The sequence below is a fragment of the Scyliorhinus torazame genome, chromosome 7 (genome assembly GCF_047496885.1).
Source record: "Scyliorhinus torazame isolate Kashiwa2021f chromosome 7, sScyTor2.1, whole genome shotgun sequence".
Classification (NCBI taxonomy): domain Eukaryota; kingdom Metazoa; phylum Chordata; class Chondrichthyes; order Carcharhiniformes; family Scyliorhinidae; genus Scyliorhinus; species Scyliorhinus torazame.
In genome coordinates, this window is record NC_092713.1 from 251,749,311 (window position 1) to 251,757,869 (window position 8,559).

The following is an 8,559-nucleotide window of genomic DNA, read 5'->3' on the forward strand; positions in this document are numbered from 1 at the left end:
CAATTCATTTGTTTTGTTATTAATGCTACATGCCGGGCAGCACGGTGTGCAGTGGTTAGCACTGCTGCCTCACGGCGCCGAGGTCCCAGGTTTGATCCCGGCTCTGGGTCACTGTCAGTGTAGAGATTGCACATTCTCCCCGTGTTTGCGTGGGTTTCGCCCCCACAACCCAAAGATGTGCAGATGGCGCCGGAGCGAGGCGACTTCTTGCAAGCTGTGCCCAGCATACCCTCTAATTCTATCTTTTACTCTCGTTCTATGCTTCTAAAACTTCATTCTAACTCTTTTGATCTCTCTAACAATGTTCTAATTCAATTACTTACACCTTGCTATAACTGTAACATTATATTCTGCAGTCTCTCCTTCCTTCCCTATGTACAGTATGCATTGTGTGTACAGCATGCAAGAAACAATACTTTTCACTGTATACTAATATATGTGACAATAATAAATCAAATCAAATCAAATTGCCCCTTACTTGGAAAAAACGAATTGGGTACTCTAAAACATTTTTTTTCAAAGTAATGAATGCTACATACATTCAGAAATGGGCAGTCCTTGTTGGGGGGGGACGGGGACATGGTGCAGTGGTTAGCACTGCTGCCCACAGCCCTGGGTCACTGTCCGTGTGGAGTTTGCACTCTCTCCCCGTGTCTGCATGGGTTTCACCCCCACAACCCAAAGGTGTTCAGGTTAGGTGGATTGGTCATGCTAAATTGCCCCTTAATTGGAAAAAAAAAATAATTGGGTAATCCAAATTTAAAAAAGAAAAAAAATGGGCAATCCTTGGATGTATGACACAATTGGTTACTGGAAACCGTGTCGCAAGCCAAAATGGTATAAGTCGGAAGGAACATTGTGATAAATGGGAGATTGGTTCTTGAACCAAGGCACAATACACTATTTTCACCGAATGATGAAAGGTTTGTGAGGTCTTTCTTCAGTACAATTGCCTTATAATAGTGTATTTCCAACAATATAATAGTGCCTACACTTTTGAAGACATGTCTATACTGTATCTGAGAAGCAATTTGCCTGTCGGAGGTTTTGAAAGGCCGAACATAACTGTTGGTAAAAGAAAGGCCAACTGTTCGTTGGTGTGGCGTTATAAAATCAAAAACGGCATTGTATACTCGAACAGGCTGTCAATTTATACACTTTGTAAATTCTCTTTGTCGTAAGTTAAACATTGTAAGGTTGAGGACTACCTGCACAGAGCCTTTAGTTCTGTCTTTTTAAAAAAATTGTTTTTTTTAAATCAATTGAAGAGTACCCAATATTTTTTTTTCCAATTAAGGGGCAATTTAGCGTGGCCATTCCATCTAACCTGCACATCTGAGTTGTGGGGGTGAAACCCACAGACACGGGGAGAATGTGCAAACTCCACACAGTGACCCAGGGCCGGGATTTGAACCCGGGTCCTCAGCGCTGTAGCTCCAGTGCTAACCACTGTGCCCCGTGCCACCCTTAGTTCTGTCTTTTTACTTTTTTTTGTAACCTCTAGCCTCATATGCTGATGCAGTTAGGTTTGTGCACTCTGTCCCTGCCTGCCACACACTGATCATTCTTTCTCTTATTCCTACCTTGCTTTTTTGCCTTGTCTTTATCACACCATCCCAAACTTAATCCCTTGCCCCAGTATTTAGTTTAAATTCCTCTCAACTGCCCTAGTTATACAACTCGTCAGAACACGCGTCCCAGTAGTTCACATGAAGACTATCCCAAAGTTACAAGTGCCACTTTCCCCAGTACCGGTGCCAGTGCCTTATGAATCAAAACCCATTTCTTCCACACTAACCTTTGAGCTATGTATTTAACTTTCTAATCTTATTTACTCTCCGCCAATTTGCTCGTGGCTCAGGTAACATTCCAGAGATTATTACCTTTGAGGTTCAGCTTTCAAATTTAGCTCCTACCTTCTCATACTCCCTCTGTCCTCCTTCTACCTATGTTGTTGGTACCTACGTGGACAATAACCACTGGATCCCAGGAACTTCCACATTCTGCATTCACAACACATCATCTGTCCTGCCATTGTCATGTGTTAATTAATTTATTCTTAATCAATTTATGTAATAAGCACTGCTACTTTAGAAACTTTGAAAATAGAAGCAGGAGGGGGCCATTTGGTCCTTCGAGCCTACTCCACCATTTATTATGATCATGGCTAATCATCAAATTCAATACCCTAATCCCACCTTCCCCCCATATCCCTTGAGCCCAAAGAGCTATATCTAATTCCTTCTTAAAATTACACGTTTTGGCCTCAACTGCTTGCTGTGGTACCGAATTCTAGATTCACCACTCTCTGTGTGAAGAAATTTTGCCTTATCCTCAAACTACGACCCCTAATTCTGGACTCCACCACCATCGGGAACATTCTTTCTGAATCTACCATGTCTAATACTGTTAGAATTTTGTAAATCTCTATGAGATTCCCTCACTCTTCTCAACTCCAATGAATATAACCTTAACCGACTTAGTCTCTCCTCATATGACAGTCCGGCCATCCCAGGAATCAGCCTGGTAAACCTATGTACTCCCTCCATAGCAAGAACATCCTTCCTCGGATAAAGACACCAAAACTACACACAATATTCCAGGCATGGCCTCACCAATGCCCTATATAATTGCAGTACACATCTCCATTCCTATACTCAAATCATCTCACTTGAAGGCCAACATACCATTTCCCTTCTTTACTGCCTGCTGTACCTGCGCACTTGTCTTGTTTACTGTCTCTGGATCCTCTTTCCCCTTGCTCATCTTGGTGCTGCTGTCTGCCTCTGGGTCCTCTTTTTACCTCTCTCAGAATTGAGCTTCTGACCCCATATCCTCTCCATCACAAACACTGCCTGCTTGTACCTGGGGAGGAGCCCAAACTTCACCCACCTTAGTCCATGTATTTCTTACATCCAAACTCATCCACAGTCGATCAACAAGCTGTCCAAAACACTACTGCCTGTATGCGAAAACAAAGTCCCACACGCCCTTCATCTATGCTTCTTGAGCTACACTGGTTCCCCATCCACCAACATTATCATTTTAAAATTCTAATCTTTGTTTGTTTCTCCATGGCCTCACCCTCCATTTCTCTAACCTCTTCCAGCCCTATAACAGTCCAAGAACTCTGCGTTCCTTCAATTCTGGCACTTATGCTACCCCCACATCCATCACCCAGCCATTGGTAGCTGGTGCCTAAGCCCTAAGCTCAAAATTTCACCACTAATTTAAATTGCTCCTTTAATAATCCTCTTTTGCCAAGCTTTCATTCGCAGTACTTTCTTTAGCCTGGTGTCAATATTGATTTGACTATGCTCCTACGAAGGGCCCTGTTAAAGGTAATTTATAAAGGAGAATTGTTAAAATGATTTTGAGTGGGTAGATGGACCAACTATGTTTTTCTATATTCAGCAATGGGCAGAGACCTAATTCAACCCAATATATTCCAGGGCAATACAGAATAGATGGATAGCAGGCCAGTTAAGGGATTGAAGGACCGGTTTCCCTGTTGTAGACGTGGGTCATAGCTACAATTTTACATTCAGCTGCTGAAAGGAGGGCAATTTCATCAGGAGTAACTCTATGATGCCTCTTTCGTATGTGAATCGGCTTTGAATCCTTACATGCTCCCATCTGTTCTGGGTGACTAGTTACACACTGGACAGATAATTTTCATGTGCCTCAATTATCTGTGTCATGGTTCATGCAGATGTGGTCTGGGTTTTGGGAGCCTCTGGAAGATTGACACCAGGCATCTTCGGTCAGATCTTTCATGAGACAATTATGACTGAAGAACACAAGCTCAGAGTAAAGTTTCATCAACAAACAATAAGGGCAGGGGTTTAAAAAGACTCGCCTAACTAGGTGATGTTGAGTGACATTGTTGAAATTCTGGTAGATGGGAGATAATATTTTTCTATTGATTTGTGGGAATTTCTGGAGTGTTCTGGCAATGCAGCAAAATGCATGATAGAGCTGTGTTCAATTGCATGGGCAGCCAGGGCGTTTCAGGTTGTCTTGAGGGTTCAGTGATACACCGCATTGTAGTGTTCAGCACGACAAATTCAGTTTGGCTACTTCTGGTCCATATCGGTGCACTGCACAGTGATGAAATACACAAGGGCCGTCACTGATCTCCAACACACAGATTGGCACTGTGCTCCAATTTATGTTTGTCAAGTTTCTGAACCAGATCTTTATCTTGGCAACTACTTTCTTCAAATGCTTAGCAAGTGGCCCAGTTACACAGAAAGGCTGAATTGGGGCCATGTGACATAATGTGGTTGCACAAGATCATTTTCAGGGTGCGCTCAGCATTCCTGTTATGGTGCAGTGCAGTGACTTTTTGTGAGAGTTTGGCTTGAGCTTCCAGTTCCAGAAATAGTCGGCTAAATGTTAACTTTAGGTCCCTATTCAAGGTGGACTCGTCCCTGACTGTTGCTGCATTGTAAAGGACAAGGTCAACTGCGTATGCAGATTTGCACGACTTTCATTAGCCGTAAGTTGCTCATGAAAGTTGAAGAGCATCGGCATGCATACTGAGCAGTGTGGCAATTCACTATGAGGAACTGGGTAGAATTGACCATTGGCCTAATAGACACAGCCAATTATTGCTCAGAATGCGCACTGCAGGCATATTTTGAGGCAAGAATTGATCTTTGTAGGCATCCCCAGTCCTTTAATCCTGACTGTTGTAAGCCAATGAAAGGTCTACAAACGCTATGCTAGTCTTGGAATCAGACCTTACTCGGAGGGTCAAAACCTTGAGGCAGCCAGAGGGTTTATAGATTGTAACAGGAATAATAGCGGACTCGAACAAAAACAGAAAATGCTGGACAATATCAGCAGGTCTGACAGCATCTGTGGAGAGAACAGAGCTAACATTTTAAGTAAAGATGCTCTTTGTCAAAGCTTAAGAGAATTGGAAATAGGATGAGATTTATACTGTTGTGGGTGTGGCACATGGAAAAGTGGAGCTAGAGAGAGGGCCAGTAATAGGTGGAAACAGACAAAGATGTCAGGGACAAAAGGAATATAAATGGTAGCGATCATGCTGGAGTTGGCAGGACTGGCGGAGGCTGGTGGAATGAAAACGGAGGACTGTTTCTGGGAGGGAGGGGAAGGGGAAGAGTGAGAGCAGAAGATGGGTCGGATATAGTCGAGAGCCCGGTCAACCAGTGTGTGTGAGAAACCACAATTAAGGAAGACATGTCAGCAGCACCATTTTGGAAAGTGGCATCATCGGAACAGATGTGATGGAGGCAAAGGAACTGGGAGAATGGGATAGAGTCCTTACAGGATGTGGTGTGAAGAGCTGCAGTCGATGGAGCTGTGGGAGTCGATGTGCTCATAGTGGATACTACTGACAGTCTGTCCCCAGAAATGGGAGAGAGGGAAGTGTCAGATGAACCATGTGAAGGTGATACAAGGGTGAAAATTGGAATCAAAATTGATAAATGTTTCTGCATTCAAAGGGTCATCCTCCACCACTTCTGCCAACTCCAGCATACCAGCACCAAACATACCTTCCCCCGTCAGCATTATGCAGGGACCGTTCCCTTTGGGATCCCATGGCACCTTCCCAAGCAATCGCAAATGGTACAACACTTGCCCCATTACCTCTTGCCTGCTCACCATCAAAAGGCTTAAACACTCTTTCCAACCTGCACCTCCTTCAATCTGGTCTATTGAACTCCCTGCTCCCAATGTGGTCTACTCTGTATAGGAGACAAAACACTGTATAGGAGACAAAACACAGACTGAGTGACCACTTTACAGAACACCTTTGGTCCGTCTGCAAGCAGGAACCACTTTTCCGTCAATGCTATTTCAACTCACCATCCTGTTCTATGTCCATTCTTGGCCTGCTGCAATGCTCCAGTGAAGCCTAAGAAAACTGGAGAAACAGCACATCTTCCGATTAGGCGCATTACAGCCTTCCAGATTTAACACTGGAATTCAACAACTTCTGTCTGTAAACTCTCTCCTCCACCGTCACCCATTTTTATTTCTATCAATCTGTTTTCCCCTCATCCACGAGGGCCATCTGTTCCGTTGTTCTTTTGACACATTGCTTACCTGTTCTGCCAATAACACATGCTCTCTTAATGTGCCACTATCAGCACTTTTTTTTAGTCATGATCACCGCTATTTACATTCCTTTTGTCTACAATATCTTTGTCAATCTTCACCTATCGCTGGCCCACTATCCAGCCTCACTGCACCATGCGCCTCACAACAATATAAATCTCATCCATAGAACATAAGTGCAGAAGGAGGCTATTCGGCCCATCAAGTCTGCACGGACACACTTAAGCCCTCATTTCCACCCTATCCACGTAACACAATAACCCCTCCAGCCTGGCCAATCCACCTAACCTGCATGTCTTTGGACTGTGGGAGGAAACCGGAGCACCCGGAGGAAACCCACGCAGACATGGGGAGAGCGTGCAGACTCCGCAGACAGTGACCCAGCGGGGAATCGAACCGGAGACCCGGGCGCTTTGAAGCCTGTGTTATCCACTGTGCTACCGTGCTGGCCACGCTATTTCCAGTTCTCCCTAGCTTTGACAAGTCATCCTGACTCAAAACGTTAACTCAGTTCTCTCAGCTAATCCTGCTGATTGCCCAGCATTTTGTTTTTGTTTCAGATTCTATCATCCATAGTAAATTTGCATTTAGCCTAGTTTGAGTATGGCAATAGTGATCACCTCCAACAATGCTTTTGGCATACATCCAGATTCCACAGTACTGAAGAACAACTATTGGAGTCCCATAGAGCCTATGGTGAGAGCATGAGTAAATTTGCCCTCGAGTCTCCAAGTTTACAATGAGACGATCTCATTGAAACATGCACGATTTTTAAACTGCTTGGCAGGGTCTGGAACAGTGGTTTACACCAGCTGGGATATCTAGAACACAGACCGATTGTTAGCAATGTCTCTTCATCACAGTCCTATGTTCAGAAGCTTGTGTATCTTTGGAATTCTCTATTTCAGAAAGTTGTGGATAGTCCATTGTTGAGGATATTGAAGACAGATCTTTGGTCTGAAGGAAAGGGAGAGCAGACAGGAAACGCAAATCAGTCCATGATCAAGTTGAACGGCAGAGCAAGCAGAAGGAACAGCATGGTATACTGCTCCTATTTATTATGAAGAAATCACACAGGGATACCATCTCCATTGTAAGCACAGTGAAGTGGAAAATGCAGAAAAAAGTGACCAATGAGGTCTTGGGGGAAAATCGAGATTATTGCATGCTGTAGCTGACAACAGGTATCTTGCTTGGAATGTTTGCTGAGAAATTCTTTTGTACACTCCACCAGCTTGGAGACAGAGTCAAACTTCTGACCCAATATTCCAATGGATAAGATCACACTGCGGTTCAGCATTCCAATCAAAAGCATTAAGTAGGAGTCGAGTGAGTATAGCAGAATTGGTCAGCTGTTCAAGTAGTTGTACCTGTAGGAGCAAATCCTGGCTAGCAGTAATAGTGCTCTATTCAGAAACCTTAATTGATGTTCTTGGCTGCGGCAATTAGACCATGACTACATTCTTTTCCATGACTTTTGATGACTTCCCTGGAGAAGTCCCATTCAGATTTGGCCAGGTTTCTCTCAGCATTCATTAACAGAATCATGGACATTTCAACAGCAAAGTGGGCACTACAATTATGTTGCAGTTGAGGAAGCACGGAGAGTATTATGTTGGACAACTGTTCCTGCTTTGGTCTTTTGAAAGTGTTTTGTTGTGACATTGCAATAAATCAGAGCAGGCAACTATGCTGCTTACTAGCAAATAGTCAATTCATGAAGCCTTGGCTGTAGATTTATCCTTTGAAGGCACCAACTTCTATGGTAGTATTGGCATTTGATATAACTGGTTCAGCCAACTGACATTGGAGGCTTTTCACTCCCTTATCCTGACAGTGGGTAGGCAATTTAATTTGTGTGCGGATCTGTCCAGGGTATTTTTCTGGTGCTCACGAGATTGTATCCAGATATGGTAACAAAAGCCAGCTCATCATTGCAAATGTGCATTTCAAGAATGAGGACGTCAGCACATGCAGGAGATGCACTCGCTTCATCTGCAAAACGACAGCTGGCAGAAGAGTAGATGGTCATCTTCATAGCGTAAGGAATAACTAATCCCATCAACTTTGCAACTGACCACTGACTTCAGGTTCTCAGAGCAACAACTCAAAGCCACCAAAATGACAGGAATCAGTAAACGAAACAGAATGGAAATTGGGCAAGGCCCAGAGCATGCAGATAAAGCAAAACATTGTGCACATCCAGGACAGATAGATTTAAAAGAACAAAGAGAATATGGCAAAGAAATAGCCACAGGTATGCAAAGTTTCACATTAATGACAAACCAGGCAGGCAAATTAAGACTGCCAGAAGCTTAGGACTGAAGTGGCAGCAATGTGCAGGCAACATTGCAAATGATCAAGAACATATTTATGTTCTAGGAGCTGGAGCAGAGGGCTGCATCATTGCCTTAAATGCAATAGAAAATACATTTGGCCACATCAATTAGAAGAGGAGCAATGAGC